Below are 20,774 nucleotides of genomic sequence, written 5' to 3'. Positions count from 1 at the left end.
AGTGTGGATCCCATCCAGTTATTTTAGTGAAGGCCTGAAAAGAACAAAAAGATCACTTCTTCGCATATCCCTGTGCACTTTATCTTACAGAGAAATATATTTTCAAAGACGGGATCATATCACAATTACTATTTTACATTGCTGCTTTCTTTCTACTTAACAATATTGATGGCTAGTTTCCCATGCAACAAAGATAAATTATAGCATAATCTTAAGAACTTCGTGGTATTGCATAATAATTTTGTTACATACTTAGCCATTCTCAATTACTAGAGATGGATATTTCTACAATTTTGGTGTAACAAACATTGACGACTGAACATCCAAGTATGTATGATAATTGGAAATAAATGCCTAAGAAAGAAAAAGTTAAAGTATATAAACTTTTTAGGATTATTGATACATTGGGAGAATCAAGATGGCAGAATAGGATAACTACATGATTAAACAGATGGAGAAACATTAGCCAGTATGAAGCAGACAGGCACATTCCAGGAAATAGGAGAGGACAGAACCACAGCAGAGGGGCACATGGAGACTGACAGACATGGGAAAGCAGTGGACACAATGGTGTGGTGTTGCAGTGACTGATACCCTAGCAGCATTCAGAAAGCTATGACATGAACTACACCAGAGGCCAGAATTCCACCAGCAACAAGGTGGGAAGGGACGTTCACCAGGAGCTCAAGAGGTGAACTCAGACAAAGAACTGCCTGTCCTGCTGGTCTGTTTGATTTGACCAGAAGCAGAGACAGACAAGCAGGTCCCAGACGAGCAGTGCGGGAACAGGGTAGATGTCACAGCCCAGTCCACCCCATAGAGCCAACTCGGGGATCATTTTGTTTAGGAAGGCAAAGGCTAGGGGACAGGACTGCATATGCACTGAGCTGGGAGTGCACTCATTTCTGGCTCAGTGAGCTACAACAGTGTGGCATTCTGCAAGTTTTACCCAAGACAGGTACAGGTAGCCCTCAGACCTGATGGCCAGCAGATCAAGAACTCTAGTAGTGGCACATCAGGCACCATTTTGTACAGTGTGGCAAAAAAAAAAAATGCTTGAAGACTGCAGGGACAACAATGAACTGTTCATGTGCTGAGCTGGGAGTGAACTCACTGAAATCAATGCATTGCACTGTCCCATACGGAAAATAACACTGACTTTGGCCTCAAATGCGTCAAAAGAGGTCCATCTGGCTCTCAGATCTAATGGCTAACAGGTTCTGGCAAGATCAGCACCACTAAAACAACCTAGCTATATAGGACACCTGGTGTCTCCTTAATCATGGGAACTGCTCCAACTGAAAGTAGAAGAAACAGACAACAGTGCAGACTCAGCATGATATCACAGGAGATGGAGAGTGGTGAGCCAGGAGCTGGGGCTACAGAGATCATGGTGGAAATTGAACATAACATCCCAGACCTGGAACTCACTGGAGGGAGTGGCACAAGTGACTGCAAACAAACAGCTGTGTACCAACAGCAATAATTAAAATCAAACTGTAGACCTGTGGGTGACAGAGTTTAGAAACCTGCCTCAAGGAGAAGAATCTGATAACCAGAAGTACAATGACCAAGAGCAAAAGAAGAGACAGAGACACAATGAATATTACTAAAGATTCCCCTGCAAAGGAGGAAAACCCTTTGCCTACCTCAGAGTTAACTGAAGAAGACATCAAGAAAAGTGGAAATACTGAATTCAAAACATTTGTTACAAAGCTTCTTGTCCACAAGGAGAAGCACCTAATACAAGAGTTCAAGGAATTTAAAGAATACGTTACACAGGAAATAGCAGCAATGAACCAAATGAAAGCTGATATATCAGAAATTACGAATACAATGGAGAAAAATTAAAAGTAGAGTGGAGAGTCTCCAAAATAGAATGAAGGAGGCAGAAGAAAGAATCTCAGAATTAGAAGATATTTCCTATCACCAGGGTGAAACAAACAAAAAGTTGGAAGCAGAGCTGGATCAAGGTAAAAAAAAAAGTATTCAAGAACTGATAGACACTATTAAAAGCCAAATATAAGAGTATGGGAGACCCAGAAGGTGCAGAAAGAGAAACTGATTTTACAGATATATTTAATGAAACAATAAGGGAAAATTTCCCTGATCTAGAGAAAGAATTGTGAAACAACATCCAGGAGGGGCACAGCCAGCAAGCTTGACCAAAAGCGATCTTCACCATGATACATGATAATCAAGCTCTCTTCAATTGAACATAAGGAAAAGATCCTGAAATGTGCATGTGAAAAAACATCAATTGACATATAGAGGAATGCCAATTAAACTCACAGGAGACCTCTCACAGGAAACTCTACAGGCTAGAAGAGAATGGAGTGACATATTCCAGATTCTAAAAGCAAAATATTGTCACGCCAGGATAACGTACTTAGCAAAGCTTTCTCTTGTCTTTGAAAATGAAATAAAATTCCTTCACATAAAGAAAAGTTCAAAGAATATGCCTCTTCCAAACCTGCCCTGCAAATGATACTTACAGATATTTTATAGACAGAGAAAAGGAATAGCACCCACCAAAACCAAAGGGAAATGCAAAGAACATCCTAGTAAAACAACAACAGAAGACTAAATCAATGAACAACCCATTGCTAAAATGACAGGACCAAATTACCACCCGTCCATATTAACCCTTAATGTAAACAGCTTAAACTCATCAATCAAATGTCATGTATTAGTGGACTGGATTAAAAAAACAAAACCTATCTATTTGTTTCCTACAGGAGACACATTTCCCCAACAAAGATCAGCGGAAATTACATGTTTCATGGATTTTGATTTTTTTTGTTAGTTTGACCTCTTCAAAAACACTTTCTTTTGATCAAATTCTTCAACGACTCATAGATCATACAGTAGCATCATTTTCTTCAAGAAGGTTCCTGATTTTCTTTTTCATTTATTCAGCAACACATTAGTCATTCAGTAGCATGTTATTTAACTTCATGGTGTTAATTTCTTTTTTCTTCCTGTTGTTGATTATGTTTTGTGGCTTTTCATTTAAGTGGATGTATAGTAACTGTTTAATGGAGACTATCAAATTTAGTAGCATGTTATTCAACTTCATGGCATTGTAAATTTCTATCTTTCTTCCTATTGTTGGTTTTGTATTGTGGCTTTCCATTTAGTGGGATATATAGTAGTAACTGTGTGATGGAGACTATCATATCCAGATATGAGGATACAAATGCAGTTTGAATCTCTACTTCCAGATCAAAAATGGAGTCCCAATGAAACTGTTAACTATATCCTGACAATAGGATGCTGAACTCCCTGCCATTGTCCATGCCCTCAATGTGGACATATGACTGTTTATTTATGAAGAACTATACTATAGTAATAATGTATGGGAGTTCAGTTGAGTGGGGGAGAGATTTATAGAGGAGGTAAGGGAAATCTCAGGGCCTATGGAACTGTATCATAAGATGTTAGTAATAACAATAATAATAATGAAAGATGCCTGTGCTTCACAAAAGAATTATTGATACATTTCCAAGCTACAAATAAATCTGGTATTCTACCAATAAACACATATTTTCACCAGCACCTTAGTGGCTTCCTAACATCACATGTACAAGACTATCATCATTTATTTAATCCATATAATGCTTATATTATTGACAATGTTTTCCTTGCTATTATAAGCAATGCCATAAAAAATTCCAGTTAGGCTTGACTATTTTTTTAATATAATTTTTTTTAATTGGAAAGTGAAATTTAGAGAGAGAAGGAGAGACAGAGAGGAAGATCTTCCATTGCTGGTTCGCTCTGCAAGTGGCTGCAATGACCAGAGCGGAGCCAATCCAAATCCAGGATCCAGGAGATTCTTCTGGGTCTCCCATGTGGGCTATAATTGGGCCATCCTCTACTGCCTTCCCAGAACACAAGCAGGGAGCTGGATGGGAAGTGGAGCAGCTGGGATATGAATCAGTGTACAAATGGAATCCTGGCATATGCAAGGCAAGAACTTTAGCCACTAGGCTATCATGTTGGGTCCTTGACTATTTCATAGGAAGAATTTTTGAGTGAAAAACCTGGACCAAAAATAAACATACTAAAAAAAATACATACATACTCAAATAGTCCAATTTATAATCTCTTTGAAGGTAATTAGTCATTTGTGAATCACAGCATTTCTGGCCTCATCACATGTGCCTTCCTGGATCAGCTTCTGGGGCCGTGTGTGACACTTGACCCTTCCATGCTCTGCTTTCTTGTGGGTCATTGGAACAGGCAAGAGCCCTTTCACAGACCATGCCTGGCATCAAGGTAGACACCAGTAACTCCTCATGAAAGAACAGCTTTCAAAACTTCAAGTCTCAGAAGCTTTCTGACTGGTTTCCTGCCCTGCCATTACTCCAGTTTATTTTGTTTGTGAGTTTCAGCTTTGGACCTGCCAGGATGAGAACTTTGTGTTGTGCGTTGCCCATTGACACAGTTTGAGGAAACTGTTTCCGGCCGAGATACTCTCAGAGCACTCAACTGTTTGTTTTTGCTTCTGTTTAACAGAGACACCGACAAGGCAGGATATCCAGCATGTATCTGGGTCTCCAGCATCTTTATAAAATTATAATATCTTCCTGTTGCCCAGCATGGGAAGTTGCTGCAAGTCCCATCGTTCTGTTGCAGAAGCTGGGGGTGAGTTGTTTAGTTTTTATGTCACATTTCTTCAGGTCTTTCCTCCCTGTTTCTGCTGCCCCTGCCCTGGAGACAGCCTGAAGCTGCTGGGCAAGGAGGACAGACAGAAGCTGTAGCTGCAGCCATCACTCAAGGCAGCAGGAACCTGGTACTCAGGGGGTCACCAGCTTGGGTGTCCAGGGAGTTTATTAACATTTACCATGGTAGGTCTTCACCGCCCATCCTCTCACAATGAATTAATGTAGGAGACAAAGGTGACTCATGGGCTTTTAATTTATTTTTTGTTTTGTCTCAATGTGGCAAAATCACATAATATAAGAATCACCATCTTTAAGCATTCCAAGGTTCTGTGGCACAGGGTTCATTCCCAATGCTGTACCATCATCTCTACTACCCATCCATGGAGTTCTTTGCATATTGTAGAAAGTCTGTCCCCTTAAACAATCACTCCCTTGGGCCTGGTGTGGTAGCCTAGTGACTAAAATCCTCACCTTGCATGTGGTGGGATCCCATATGGGTGCTGGTTCTAATCCTGGCAGCTCCACTTCCCATCCAGCTCCCTGCTTGTGGCCTGGGAAAGCAGTTGGTGACAGCCCAATGCCTTGGGACCCTGCATCCATGTGGGAGACCTGGAAGAGGCTCCGGGCTCCTGACTCCAACCATTGTGGCCACCTGGGGAGTGAATCATCAGACGGAAGACCATTCTTTCTTTTTTTTTTTTTCAAGATATTTGTCGACATTTAAGGTGCAGAACATTTTCTTTGGGGGGGGTGTGCAGGAAAATCATCAACACCATGGTGAGGAGTGACTAATCTTTGTGTTCCACCCAGCAAGGCATGAGCCAATCCACGCCAGCTCTTCTTTCCTGTCAGATTTCAAGCTCTACTTTCTGTTGTTTGTCTATTTATTTTAGGTTTTTTTTTAGTTTGTATGATTGTTTGTTTGCTATGAGGGGTTTTCGAAGCGATCCCAATGGTCATTGCGAGGGAGGGCGGGGGTCCAGAGGTGGAGCCAGGCTCGGACCAGAGAAAGCTCTCCTCCCTGGTCCCTAAGGACATTTATTGTTCTTCTGTGTCTGCAGACCGCTCAGGGCTTCTGGTTGTCTTTCCGATGACGTTGGTTTCTGCGCGGTAGTGTTTGGACTTCTTCCATCCCCTGTGGAAGCTCTGGTTGGGGGTGGGTAACCTCAGAGTACTCAGCCTCCGAGGGCATCCAATTCCCTGTGGCCTCCTTGGCAGTTGGGATATAGTCCTTGTTGCTCGTATTAATAGTTTGTGGTGAAGGTCTGGGAGTCTTCGTGGTTGGGATCCAAGCTTCCTCCTTACCACCTGCTCCACTCTGGAGTGCCCCCATGCTCCACGCACATGACCTCCTGTTAAGAGGTTGTCAGGATCGCACCCGATTCCCCCCTCATGCATTGGTATAGTAGTTTTATTGTTGTTTAGTGCCGCTTTGAGTCTGTTGTCTATGAATTACCAGATTTGATCTTGATAGGCTATATTGTACTTTTTTCTCACTCTTTTTATGGTCCTGAAAGATTTCCCTGCACTCCCTCCCCATTACCGGTTAACATAGCGAGTTGAGGGTATAGTAGGTTTTACAGTTTTTCGATGTAGATCTTAAATATTCTGACATTAATTGTTGGTTTATAGATTATATCGCATTATCTTATTACAGACCGATCTCCCTGATGAACGTTGACGCTGATTCTCAACAAAATCCTAGCCAATAGAATACAAAAAAACATCAGACAGATCATCCATCCAGACCAAGTAGGTTTCATCCAGGGAATGCAGGGATGGTTCAACATAAGGAAATCCATAAATGTGATACATCACATCCAAAAACTGAAAAACAAAAACCATATAATAGTATCAATAGATGCAGAAAAAGCCTTCGACAAAATTCAACACCACTTCATGTTAAAAACCCTAACCAGGGTGGGGATAGAAGGAACAATCCACAACATAATCAAAGCAATATATGAAAAACCCAATGCCAGCATCATACTAAATGGAGAAAAACTGGATCCCTTCCCACTGAGATCTGGAACAAGACAAGGCTGCCCACTATCACCACTGCTATTCAATATAGTCCCAGAGGTACCTGCAGAAGCCATAAGACAAAGAAATCAAAGGAATCCAAATTGGAAATGAAGAAGTCAAGCTTTCACTATTCGCAGATGACATGATTCTTTACATAGAAGAACCAAAAAACTCAATACAAAGACTCCTAGAACTCATACGAGAATTTGGCAGAGTGGCAGGATACAAGATAAATGAACAAAAATCAACAGCCATAGTGTATGCAAACGGCCGCAAGATGGAAGATCTAACCAACAAGCTACCATTCAAAATAAGAGAAAAGCATGAAATATCTGGGAATAAACTTAACCAAAAGCGTAGATGACCTTTATGGAGAAAATTACAAAACACTCAAAAAACAAATAGAACAAGACCTCGAAAGATGGAACAACATCCCATGCTCCTGGATAGGCAAAATTAATATCATCAAAATGTCTATACTACCAAAAGCAATATATACATTCAATGCAATCCCAATCAAATTACCCACAGCATTCTTCATCGAACTGGAAAAAATGATACACAGATTCATCTGGAAACACAAAAAACCACGAATAGCCAGAACCACTCTGAAGAACAGGAACTTAACAGGGGGAATCACAGTACCGGATCCATGGACATACTATAGGGCAGTGGTCATCAAAACAGCCTGGTACTGGCACAAAGATAGAGAGGAAGATCAGTGGAACAGAATAGAAGCAACAGATGGAAACCCACACAGATACAGTCAATTAATCTTTGACAAAAAAACAGGCAACAACCCAAGCAAATGGAAAGGTCTGTTCAATAAATGCTGTTGGGACAACTGGTTGATAGCCTGCAGAAACAAGAAGATAGACCCACATCTCTCACCATACACCAAGATCGAATCTATATGGATAAAAGACCTAAACCTACATCCAGAAACCTTCAAACTTTTGGAAGAAAATGTTGGAAACACACTGCAACACTTAGGGGTAGGCCCTGACTTCCTAAAAAAGACTCCAAAAGCAGTAGAAATCGAGACCAAAATAAATAACTGGGACCTCATCAAACTAAGAAGCTTCTGTACAGCTAGAGAAACAATCAACAAAGTAAAAAAACAACCTACAGAATGGGAGAAGATCTTTGCACACTACATAGGAGATAGAGGGCTGATCTCCAGAATATACAAAGATCTCCAGAGAAACCAAAACACCAGAACAAACAAACTGCTCAAGAAATGGGCACGGGAAATGGGCAGACATTTCACAAAAGAACAAAACCAAATGGCAAACAAGCATATGAAAAATGCTCAAGTTCCCTGGCAATAAGGGAAATCCAAATGAAGACAACAATGAGGTACCACCTAACTCCAGTAAGGATGGCACACATACATAATACCACCAACACTTGCTGGCGAGGTTGTGGGGAAAAGGAAACCCTTCTCCATTGCTGGTGGGACTGCAGACTTGTACAGCTTCTATGGGAATCAGTTTGGCGAATACTCAAACAACTGAAAATCAACATACCATATGATCCAGCAATAGCACTCCTAGGGATATATCCAAAAGATCTCCTACACAAGAAACCAACATGCACGCCTATGTTCATAGCAGCACAATCTACAATCGCAAAAACCTGGAAGCAGCCAAAATGCTCATCAATAGAAGACTGGATAAGAAAGCGATGGTTCATCTACTCTATGGAATACTACTCAGCTATTAAAAAAAACGAAATGCAGTTCTTTGTGGACAAATGGGCCCGACTGGAATCCATCATGCTAAGAGAAATGAACCAATCCCAAAAGGTTAAATACCACATGTTCGCCTTAATCTGAGATGAAAAGATGACAACTTGAAAGATAGTACCTGTATATTGTAATATTAGTGCAATCTCTAACAACCTGTATCCAAGACCATTCTTTCTGTCTCTCCTCCTCTCTGTATATCTGACTTTGCAATAAAAAATAAATCTTAAAAAAAAAAATCACTCCCCATGTCATCTGCCACATGACACCAGGGGATTTTGGCCCAAGCAGCTGGTGAAACAGTGACACACCCTCCACCCCCTTGTACTTATCATTGATCACTATTCTGTGCTTATTTTAGTCTTATATTCCAGATTTTCTTAGGATGGAACAGGTGTCATGAGTTACTTGTTACAGCCACTCAGAGACCACCCATAGTGTTGGTTTTTCTAATGTGTCCATAGTGTGCATGGTTATCCAAAGTGAACACCCAATTTATAAGTGTACTTTAAGAATCGTGACCCTCAGCGATATCATTGCAAGAGGACAAAGGAGATTCAAAATACCGTCCAATTTTGCAACAGTTAGCCTTTACTTAGAACTCACAGGTTTCAAAGTGCTGTTCTTTACATAGCTACATTCATCACCTCAACAATCCTATAAGTATCTTGTTGTTATCTGTTATCATCCTATTTAAAACTTGTCTATCTGTCTATCTATCTATGACATAGAGCTCCCATCTACTTGCTCATTCCTCCAGGTGCTCAATGGCCAGTACTGGGCGAAAGCTGGGAGCCCGGGGCTCAACCCAGGTCTCCCAGATGGGAAGTAAAGACCCGATTACTTGAACCATCACCACTGACTTCCAGATCTACATTAGCAGGAAACAGAAATAATAAGGCAGAACCTTGTAATTCTGATGTGGGATGTGGGATACAGGCAGTGTGTTAACCATTGGGCTACATGGCTGTCTTGACCCCTAGCCTGCCTTTTTTTGTTGTTGTTGTTTGTTAAGAAAACTGAGTATGAAAGAGAAAGGAATCTGGCACACAATTAGCTGTGTCTCTGTCTCCAGTCTTTCCAAAGAAGTTGTGATTGGGAACTTCTGGAAGCTACCAGACATTCCACCTAACGGTTACAATCACTTCTATAATCACTTTCTTGAAAATACCTATAATTCTCAGTGCGTTGACCAGTTCCACTTTGGCTATTGTTTTGATGCTGTGGGGTCATGGCGTAAACCTAAATGTTTCATTTTGGTTTCATTTAGTTAATTATTTGAACTATTACATCCAAAAAGTACATAATATTTATTATTATTATTTTTGTTCCTTCATCGTAACTCAGTGTAATTCAATTCATCACCTGCAGGATGTTTGTTTTCCTATTGACTGGTCCCAGAGCATGCCAGATTCGCCCCAGCTTGCCTGAATCGTCCTGCTTTTTTGGCACTGCTCTAAATTAAGTGTGCCAGTATCAGATGAGTAACATCTCATTCTGACTTTTATCCTCCCCAGATTTTCCTTCAGTCTCCTATTTTTAAATGCATTTCTTTCAGCTTTTCAGGTTCTCAGCCCAAATGGTTACTTAGAGACAAGATGTATTCCTTTTTTAACCCTGTGGTGTGAATGTTGAACAGCAGAGCAGACAGGGTTTTTCTAGAGTCTGCTCTTCTGCAGACTGGACGATGGGATCGGCATGGGGTCTGCAGTGCTGTTCCTCTGCCACACACTCTTTTCCCAGGGACAGATGGCGTGCTCAGTGGGGGAGAGGGGAAGCAGATGGAAGCAGCTATCCTCAGGTTGTGCGGGAGAAGCATAGCCCTGTCCTCCAGCAAAGCATGGTGTGTGACCTGATTGGTTCTGCATCTAGCATCCTCACCATTAGCAAAGGGTAGCCTTGTTCTCTGCACAGTCCCACTTCTTGGTCTTGTGGCGGTGCAGAGCAGTGGGTCCCTCCCTGCCTCTTATTCTTCTCCCGTCCCTCGCTTCTGTGGAACTCTATATTTAACAGAAGGGTAACAGATATTTGCAGAATCCTGTGGAAGCCTTGTGTCTAAATACTGAATCATTGAAAGTTAGTTCAAATATCAATCTTCAATGTGGACTGCATTTTCCCTGGGTTCTTGATGAGCCTTCTTTAACTCTATATATCAATAGGAAGATGTCTAAATCTATTCCTCCTTTCACAATCTCCATGTCATCCTGCCCTCCTACCCAATCCTTCTGTCTCCACATACTATCCTTTCCTGCATTTAAGTTTTTTTCAGTCTTCAAAGCTCTTTGAAATATATTACATGGGCACTCAAAATTATCTGAGATATACCCACAGATCTCAGTGCTGGGTGGACTTAATCATCGCCATTTTACATGACAAACACCATTTTCTTTTCTCTGTCCGTTCCCCCAGGTCTGGACTGGAATCCCTGCCAGGATTTAGTTTGCGACTTGGCTCTTCCTCTCTGCCAACCACTCAGTCCTTGCTACGAGTCTCCCATTCTTCTCATGTTCCTGGCTCTTTGTTGATTAGCCCTTCCTTCCTTCCTGCACCATAGAAGCTTTGGAGACAGGAAAAATAGCAGCTTCCTGTTCTGCTTGTTTATGATGTTTAATTAACTTCTCTATAGCGATTTCTATTTTTATTGGCCAGCATTACATTCATTGCTGCAAACTTAGTTTTCAGTCATATTTGCCATATTAGGTTTGATTTTTTGTAATCGATTTAAAAAGGCTCCTGATTTTTGTGATTCTGTGGCTAATGAGAAAGAGAGACCCCTTTCTGTGACCCACAAGGCAACTTATGGGTGGAAGTAGATTGTGAATTCTTGGGAAATAGTGAAGATGATGAAGTCACACCTGTGGAAGAGAAATGGCAGACGCAGCCATGTGTGTCTGTGCAACAGCAAGAAGAAAATTCTGGTAGGCAGGCTATGTTTCAAAGCACATTAAAAACATAGACTCTAATATACCAATAATTACTATCTTTGTAGAGACTTTCTTTACTCAGTAAGATGTTAAGACTAAAAGAAGTGCTTTGCAACAGCTCCAGAATTGTTTGTTTCACTGTCCTGTGTATCTTTTCTACATGGAAGATACCCAAAGAGTAAAAGAATCTAGTATCCCAGAAAAGTTGCTCTTTCCTGTGAAAACAGGCACAGTCATTGGGTACTAAAGTCAGGAAGATGCCACCTCACCCTGCAAGCAGCATCCAGAGTCACAGTGGGTGCCCACTGTTTCTGTTCTCCAATAGGATCAGTCAGCTCATGCTCAAATTTTTATTTATTTGTTTTTATTTTAGTAAAGGCAGAGAGAGAATCAGACAAGTTGAGAGATATCCCATCTGCTGGTTAACTTGCCAAATGCCTGCAACAATTGAAATGGGATCAGGCCAAAACCAGGAGCCTGGAATTCGATGCAGGTCTCCCAGGTGGTTAAATAATAGTAGCCCCCGTTCTTGGGCCATCACCCGTTTCCTCCCAGGGTTTATATTACCAGGAAGCTACACTCAGCAGTAGAGCTAGGTCTGAATTTCAGGCACTCTGATGCAGGATGCAGGTACTCCAAGTGGTAACTTAACTCGTGTGCCAAATGCTTACCCTTGATTAGGTTCTTTCGGTTACACACAAAAAGAACTCAGTCCCTACCAAGACAAACTACCCCCTTCAGGAAGATATCCCCAAGATCACTGCTAATACCCTCACCTCAAGGAAATGCAGATTCTTGGGAGGAGAGCTGGTAAATGGAGTAGAGGAGGCAAGGAAAACCTCAAGAAAGATGTTTATTTAGAAAAAAAAACAGTATTTAGACAAAATGTTGCTATATATGCTGTTTCATTAAATATAATTTTTTAAAAATTCTTAAATAAGATCTTACATAAAACAAAATGTAGTCTCCCATACGAAAATTTCTATTTAATTTGGGCTTTACCTTTTCAAGCACATCTATTTATACCATCCAATAAGCAAGTCGTTACCATTACTAAATGTCCAGAGGCATGGTTGAGATTTTGAGGGAGTCACAAAGATGCAGAAGGCTTGGCAGTTAGAAAAAAAGTATGTTGCAGAAAATATAGCACACCTAGATTTTCAGATGTGCAATCACACTTCTAAAAATTCATGGAAAAGGGAATAAAATGAAAAATTTATTTTAGTGCAAAAAATGTTTGAAATCTCTGCATAATTTTTTTCACAATAGACATTTCCATGAACTTTCCAAAATCCATGCATATTCATGCATCTCAAATTGTTTTGCACCAAACAAACCAATCTTTCAAAGCCATTTCCCATAAACTTTCTGAAGTACCTTCATTCAATTTTGAGTTTATTTTAAATGTCCTGGAGGATGTTCATTTTTTAAGTATCTGCAGTTAGTGCATACATAAACCTCTACCCTAAATACTGATGTCAGAACCCAAGAATAGTATACTTTCAGAGGTCAAAAGTTTATGCAAATATTCCCAGATAGCAGTACCAGATGTTGTGGTTTTGAGCTTTTGAGCGTGAGAGAGTGAAGACAGAGAGACAGAGACAGAGAGAAAGCCTGCACTGTATTTAGTGTGGACTTCAGTTCAGTTTGGAAACTGGCTCTCTACCTTTTCTACACAGGGAAGGTCTGAGTTACATGTATAAAGCAGCTGTTTCCAACACAGGCAGTATATTATTATAAGAGCTAACTCTGCAAAGTAGTGAATGAATAGAATGGACTTTCCATGCCAGAGATCACCACACAGGTGGGACTTCAAGAACAGCAGAAATGGGGAAGACAACCCAAGAGGATGGTCAGCATTAGGTAAGGCCCTGGCAAGGGGACCTTTTGGATTCAGTTCATAGTGCGGGAAGTACTGCCAACTTAACCCAGGCGGCATCTCCACAGTCATGAATGAGAGAAAAATCCAGACAGGTTAGATGGGCTCAGACTGGAAAGGGTCTTGGATTATTTTTTAAAACTTGATGCGCCTGGTGAGAACTCTAGGATAAAATACTTCCCAATTAAAGAACGTGGTGTATAGCACAAGCATATTTAGATCAATTGGAAGGATAATGTATTTCAAGGTTAGGATGTGATTTTCCATAGTCACTGAGTATTTCTGTGCCAAACTCTGTGCTGAAGACACAGCAGTGATTGAAACACAAGCCTTGCTCTTATGTAACTTGTATTTTAGTGAAGTGGGGGCAGCAGATTGTAAGAAGCTAACTAAATACATGAATACTTAGGATCATCTCAGGCAGGGGTGACTGTTAGTGAGACCATGGAGTGCTGAAAGATAACTTGGAGGACAATCATTTTAGTAGGGTATTGGAAGGATCCAAGGCAGTATGAGCAAGCTGCAGCTCTACACAAACACTAGACACAGAATATCCCCACACCCAGGGGTCTAAGGGCAAACCAGACCACAGGATCCAGGCTCTTGGGAGGACACTAAAGGAGCACCTTCCTCCCTTCTGCTAAGGTTACCTCTACCACCCAGACCAGCTGAGTGGTCTCAACTTCCTCGTTGTCCTGCTGCTATAGTTTCCTGCTTTTTCTTCTGTGAAATGGCCTGCAGGGACCAATCCTTTCACGTTTCTTTGAGTTCTAGCACTCCATGATTCCATGATTCCTACCATTGCAATTCACACTTTAAAAATGCAGAAAATGTCCCAGAGCCACTCTAACGGAGCCACTGGATCATTTGTGGTTATCCTCAGACCTAGAACTGGGGAGGCAGCTAAGACGGAACAGGTGGGTCACTAAGCTCAGGCCCTGTGTTGATGTGGTAGATGCCTTTAGCAAGCATGCCTCACCCTTTCTATGTGATTCTAGGCTCCACAAGCATTTTCTTTTTCAAAGACATTTCCCAACTTTCTCACAAACCCAAGAGAGGGCCATCTCCTTGCTGTGGGCTAGTGTTGAGCTGGACATACTGGGCTTTTCTGAAGTGTCCACTTCCTGTGGCAACTCCCAGCCACAGGCAGACAGGGTGGCAAGAATCGTGGCTCCCTGGGTTGTTCAGCAAGAGGACAGGTTTCTAAATGCACCCTCTGCAGCACAGTGCAGTTTCCTTGCTTTCCTGACTAGGCAATGAGGAGAAGAACTTTCCCTGGGACTGGACTGTTCTGGAAGGCTTTCCTTCAGCTCCTTCTAGTCCTCTGTAGATTTTGGAAGCCCCTAGCTCCCAGTAGAATAGCTGCTTAAGAAATAAAGAGGTTTCACTGTCTATCACTGGAGCCCTTGCTGAAGGATATTTAAGCTGATAATGTGAAAAGATTAAGCTATTACAGACAGTTGATATTAAAGTTTGAAGTGTAGGACGTGGCATGGTGGCTCAATAGGCTAATCCTCTGCCTTGCATCACCAACATCCCATCCCAAAGGAGTACTAGTTTTAGTACCAGCTGCTCCACTTCACATTCCAGCTTTCTGCTTATGACCTGAGAAAGTAATGGAAGATGGTTTAGGCCCTTGGGTCCCTACATCCATGTGGGAGACCCAGAAGAAGCTCCTGGCTCCAGGCTTCAGCTCAGCTCAGCTCTAGCCATTGTGGCCATTTATGGAGTGAACCAGAGAATGGAAGAATTCTGTCTCCCCTTCTCTCTGTAAATCTGCCTTTGAAATAAATAAGTAAATACTTAAAGTTTGAAGTGTAATTTTCATATCTTTATCTCAAAATCAGTATAAAACTGTTCTCAAGAACACTGGCTCCCCACATAACAGAGCTCCCTGCCTTTTCTGTCCATTGCAGCCCTCCTAATTCAGTAGTAAAGTATCAGTAGGGTTTGGGTACATTTAGATTGGAACTATTGGTCCCACTACCAGGAACATTACCGTAGAAAGGGGCTAACAATCAGCATGTACAATATTAAATGCAGCAGGTCACTGACTAGTAGATAAAGCTTTAAGTCACAAATCTATTTGTAAAACCAACAGCTTCTATTTGTACATAAAACCAGACCTTTCAAAAATTATAAAGGAATGGTTTCTTTCCCCTTCCACTTTCTTTGTGGAAGACAACCAGAAGTTTCGACTCAGCAGTTCCCAAACAGGAAAATCAGGAGTAAGACATGACATTTTTCATTCTTCCATTTTTTTCTTTTTTGTTCTCTTACTTTCTGAAGGTTTTAGAAAAATACCACCTATAAAAGATTAACTAAAATGTCCATGGAACTTCAAAATGTATACAGATGACATTCTTTTTGTCCACTGTAGTCCCAGTCTACAGAGAGGGTGCTAGAAAACCAGCAGTTAAAATGCCCATGTCAAGGCCATGAGAGCAAGTCACAGGCACACAGAGCAGCCCTTCCAACTCTCAGTGTGTGTAGGAAATGATCTCTTCAGGTTGTAGGTATCTCAGGGAGCCTGTCCAAACCTGTTACAGCATGAGCCCAGAAAAATGACCTCTTCTTCCATATGGAGCTAATGAAGGGGGACCCTCAGTTTAATAATTACACAAAATTAGGTCATTAAGAGAAATGTTGTGGGCCCGGGGCAACAGCGTAATGGTTAAGGTCCTCGCCTTGAATGCCCGGTGTCCCATGTGGGCGCTGGTTCTAATCCCGGTAGCCCTACTTCCTATCCAGCTCTCTGTGGCCTGGGAGGGTGGTCGCAGATGGCCCAAACCCTTGGGACCCTGCACCCGTGTGGGAGACTTGGAGGAGGGTCTAGGCTCCTGGCTGTGGATTGGCGCAGCGCCGGCCATTGCGGCCACTTGGGGAGTGAATCATCGGAGGGAAGATCTTCCTCTCTGTCTCTCCTCCTCTCTATACACCTGCCTATCCAATAAAATAAATAAATCTTTAAAGAGAGAGAGAGAGAGAGAGAGAGAGAGAAATGTTGTGAAAGCAGGAAATTTTGGATTAGGATTCTAAAAATTAAATTAAGAGGAAATGAAGAGAAAGAATAAGAGAGTATCCTTTCAAGACTGAACCTGGAAATTGGTTGGACTTTAGGGGAATTTAGAACCTTTGAAAGAGCAAAGATTTTCACCAAAGTTTTCTGTTTGTGGCAGAGAATAAGCTGCCAAGCAAGATTTTAATCAATGCTAAGCGTCTTCTCCAGCTTCTCCATTGTCTTTCTCTTTTTTTCCTCTACTTTTCTATGACAACAAAAATCAAAACTTCCTATTCTCTACTTGCTTGATCTCTCTTTCTGTTGTGTGTCTGGAGGCAGTCCCAGGTTGGCATCTCCAAGCTAGAATGTGAAAGTTTATTTTCCCACTTCCTTGAGTTCTCCTTGTCTAAAAGATGGCAGTTCAGGGTGTTGGCCAAACATAGAGCTCTAACAGAACAGGCTCACCAACACTGACCTAAAGAGAATTGTTGAGCAGCTTGAGTCTCAACACTCCTTCCATGAGCAAGACCTACGGATTGGTGCCTGGGATGTATAACAACTCAAGATCCACTCTCACAGGCTCATGTACATTTACTCCTCACTGGAAGCTACTATCAGACATTTGCTAACCACTTTTCTCTCAAGGAGATGTCTTTCCTGTCTAAGAACCTACATGAGAGAAGGAGGCTGTAAGAATAAAGGGCTCTCAATCCCAAAAGGTTAAATACCACATGTTTGCCTTAATTTAAGATGATACGATGTTATGTATAACATGTTATGTAATGTATGTTATATGTTGTGTATAACTAAAATTGAAATGTCAATGAGGTGGTCACAGAAGGTGGTTAAGAACTCGCATTTACTTTTAACATATTGGTTACTCATTACTATGTCAATTAATTCCATAATGATGTAAATTTTTGCTGATGGTATGTTGGAGCTTTTAATTGATCTGGATGATACTCTGCTGGCTCTGTCCTCAGACCAGAGAGGGTATACCTAAGAAGCCGTTGAACTTGACTAGACAATAAGATGCTGGACTCTATGTTTGGTATATGCTTGCAATGGGGGAATCTCAACTGAAGTTGAACTGTGGTTATGCAACAAGGTGGAGGAATCCACCACGGTGGGAGGGTTTGGGGAGGGGTGGGGAGAACCCAAGTACCTATGAAACTGTGTCACATAATACAATGTAATTAATGAATTAAAAATAATAAATTAATTAAAAAAAAGAATAAACGGCTCTTTGAAAGAAGTATGTTAGAAAGTCACAAGGATGGGTACACTAAAGCAAATAAAAAATTTTGAGGAAATGGAATTAGGATGTTTACTTTGATGCAAAAAATTTAAATCTGTGCATATGTGGAGACTTCAAAAAGTTAATAGGAAATGTTTATTAAAAAAAAACTGCATATGTGGGCCCAGCATGGTAGCCTAGTGGCTAAAGTCCTCACCTTGCATGTGTCAGGCTCCCATATGGACGCCGATTCATATCCCAGTTGTTCAACTTCCCTTCCAGCTCCCTGACTGTGGCCTGGGAAAGCAGTAGAGAATGGTCCATAGCTTTGGGAAGCTGCACCCATGTGGGAGGTTCAGAAGAAGTTCCTGGCTTTGGATCAGCTCAGTTTTGGCCATTGTGGCCACCTGGGGAGTGAACAAGTGGATGGAAGATTTTTCTGTCTCTCCTCCCTGTAAATCTGACTTTCCAATAAAAACAAATACATCTTTTAAACTGTGTATGGACTTCAAAAATGTTTTACACCGTAATAAACTTATCTTTTCATTTCACTTTTTAAAAAGATTTATTTATTTTATTGGAAAGTCAGATATACATAAAGGAGGAGAGACAGAGAAGAAGCTCTTCTGTCCGGTGATTCACTCCCCAAGTGAGCACAACAGCCAGTGCTGTGCAGATCCAAAGCCAGGAGCCTAGAACCTCCTCCAGGTCTCCCATGCGGATGCAGGGTCCCAAGGGTTTGGGCCGTCCGTGACCGCCCTCCCAGGCCACAAGCAGGGAGCTGGACGGGAAGTGGAGCTACCGGGATTAGAACCGGCGCCCATATGGGACACCCGGCGCATTCAGGACTTTTAGCCGCTAGGCCACAGTCACCGGGGCCCTTCATTTCACTTTCCACCAACCTTTCCAGGTAGCCTTGTGTGGTATTCAGCCAAGCACAGAGGAGAAAGTGGGAGGGTAAAGGCTCACTTAAACATATCACATCATGGATAGCATTTCCTTACCCTTCATTTTCCTCTTTAAATAAGAGTTTACAACTCTTTCCAAAAAAAAAAATTTTATTTTTCAATTTATTTGAAAGAGAAGCAGAGGCAAAGATTTTTCAACTGGTATTCATCCCCCAAATGCCCCTAACAGTAAGGTCTGGGCACAGCCTAAGTCACAAGAAGTCTGAGACATGCGTGTGGGTGGCAGGGACTCAGATACCTGAGCCATGGCTTGCTGTCCCACAGGATCACAGCCACAGGCATCTGAGATCAAGAACAAAGCCAAGATATGAACCCAGGCAGTCTGATATGGGAATCCCAAGCAGCATCTAACCACTGGTCCAAATGCCTGCCCATTTTCCTTAAAACAAAAAAAATGCTAACTCCTTCTTATGTCTATCTGTGGTTACACTGTATCTCAGTTCAAGAAAACTGCCTGCATACAGAAGTCAGAATTTGGCGGCCATATTTTCTGATCTATGCAGTCTTCATAAGCAGTTTGCTGTTTACTGGCAGTTTGCTAATTCAGGAGTGGGTGGGGGTGGAGGCTGGGAAGGGAAAGGGAAGAAGGAAGGACAACAGCCTTTTGAAGTGAACTAAGACAAGTTCTACCCCGCGCACACCAACATCAGATCTCAATGGAATAATGTTGGACTTAGCAACCTTGACACAGAGCTTCTGAAACCAAGGTCTCTGGAAAATCCAGACAGGAAAAGTTCTGTATGGGGCTGACTTCTTTTGGCACAGGCTTTGAAAATTGAAATCAAATGCTGCAGGCAAGCAACTTCTGAGCAATTTCAAATAAGTACAGCCATAATTCATCTCTAGTCAAACAATGTGAGATTTCAATAAGAGCAACAGGAAAAGTTCTAGAAGGAAATAACACTTCTAACTGCCATTGTTCTCAAAACACTCCCTCTCAAGCAATTTTTTTTCTGCCTGAAGTGACTGCGTGGGTGCCTGATGATCAGAACAGGAGAAAAGGTAACCTGTATTCTTTTATTTCAGTAAAGGATAAATGTGATTATTTAATTCTTACATCATTCTGGGTACATGATATGCGAATGAATTTGTTTGGGGATGGAGCAGAATTTGTGCATGCTTAGCCTCCCACCCACACAACTGGAAAATATCCATGGGATGAGGCAACGTTCCCTGGGGTCCCCACTCTTTTGGCTTAGAGAACATCCTGTGTGAATGATTTAACCTCTCTCTGTTTCACAAGAGCATCTGCAAGATGGGAGGAGGAGGGTGGCCTGCAGCAATGTCTGCAAGCCTCAGGGTTGCTTTGAAGTTAGGAGACTTCCCCTAAAGGGCCAAGTCTGTTCTATACAATAATCACAAGAGCATTTACAGACAGGATTGGGATCCCTTAAATGTTTAGTATGCTATACTAGGATTGGTGTTTCAGTCAAGAACATAGCTTAGGAAAGTGGTAATAGAAAAGGATTTTGTAAAATATAGATAGATAATTCAAGTAATGATAGATTCATAAGAAATAACTACAAACGTTCAGAGGTGTTCCGTATACTGTTCCCCATTTCCCCAAAAGTAACATCTTACAAATAATAGCTACAGTACATTATCAAAATCAGGAAATTGATATTGGGACCAAACTATTAACTAATTTCAGACCACGCTGGCATTACCAGGTTGTTAAAAACAGTTTGGATACTGCTAGAGGTAAGTTTAGTCTCTTCCAAAAAATATTTTCTTGGAGGTAACATAGGAATCTGAATTTAGGGTCTTCATATCTCTGTTTTGGGCAAATTAGTCACTCAGCCTAAGTTTGTTCAACTGTGAACTATAAACAATAATATTGTTGAGAGGAAATATTTCCAAGTCCAGTGAGTGGCATAAAGTAGGTACCCCGAAACACTAATTTCCTTCACTCTTCAAGACCAGACAATTTAGCTCAATTTCTGCTCAAACTGGTCCTTTCCCATAACTAACATCTCCACCAAAGGAATTACCTCAAAGGACTTAAAGGCAAAATTTCATTTTCTGGGGCAGGCTTAATGCTACCTCTCTTAGAAGTAGCCCTCTGCCCCCAAGAAAGTGACTTGTAAGCTTCAGACTGAGCCTGCATCACAAAACCATCCTTCACCCATCCATCTGGCCTGATCTCATGGTGTTCCTGTGGGCTGGTGCCCAAGCTGAAGTTGAGGGCTAAGCTGGACTATCACTCACTCATTTCCTTCCCTGTCACCCAGATGGACCCTGGAGCGACAGCCGTGTCCTGGGGAGGTGCAGTCAGAAGAAGGGAAACAGTCACCAGTTGTGAGGTTCCTCTCTGACTACCTGC

General features: G+C 41.7%; 1 long non-coding RNA gene across 1 annotated transcript in view; it reads right to left on the bottom strand.

Annotated features, from left to right (window-relative positions):
- Positions 1-20,774, bottom strand: part of LOC131481250 (uncharacterized) — a 201,033-nt gene that overhangs the window by 178,988 nt on the left and 1,271 nt on the right. The window lies entirely within an intron of this gene.

This window comes from Ochotona princeps, chromosome 10 (assembly GCF_030435755.1).
Source record: "Ochotona princeps isolate mOchPri1 chromosome 10, mOchPri1.hap1, whole genome shotgun sequence".
In the NCBI taxonomy this organism is placed as follows: Eukaryota; Metazoa; Chordata; class Mammalia; order Lagomorpha; family Ochotonidae; genus Ochotona; species Ochotona princeps.
This window is presented reverse-complemented; position numbering and strand designations above follow the sequence as displayed.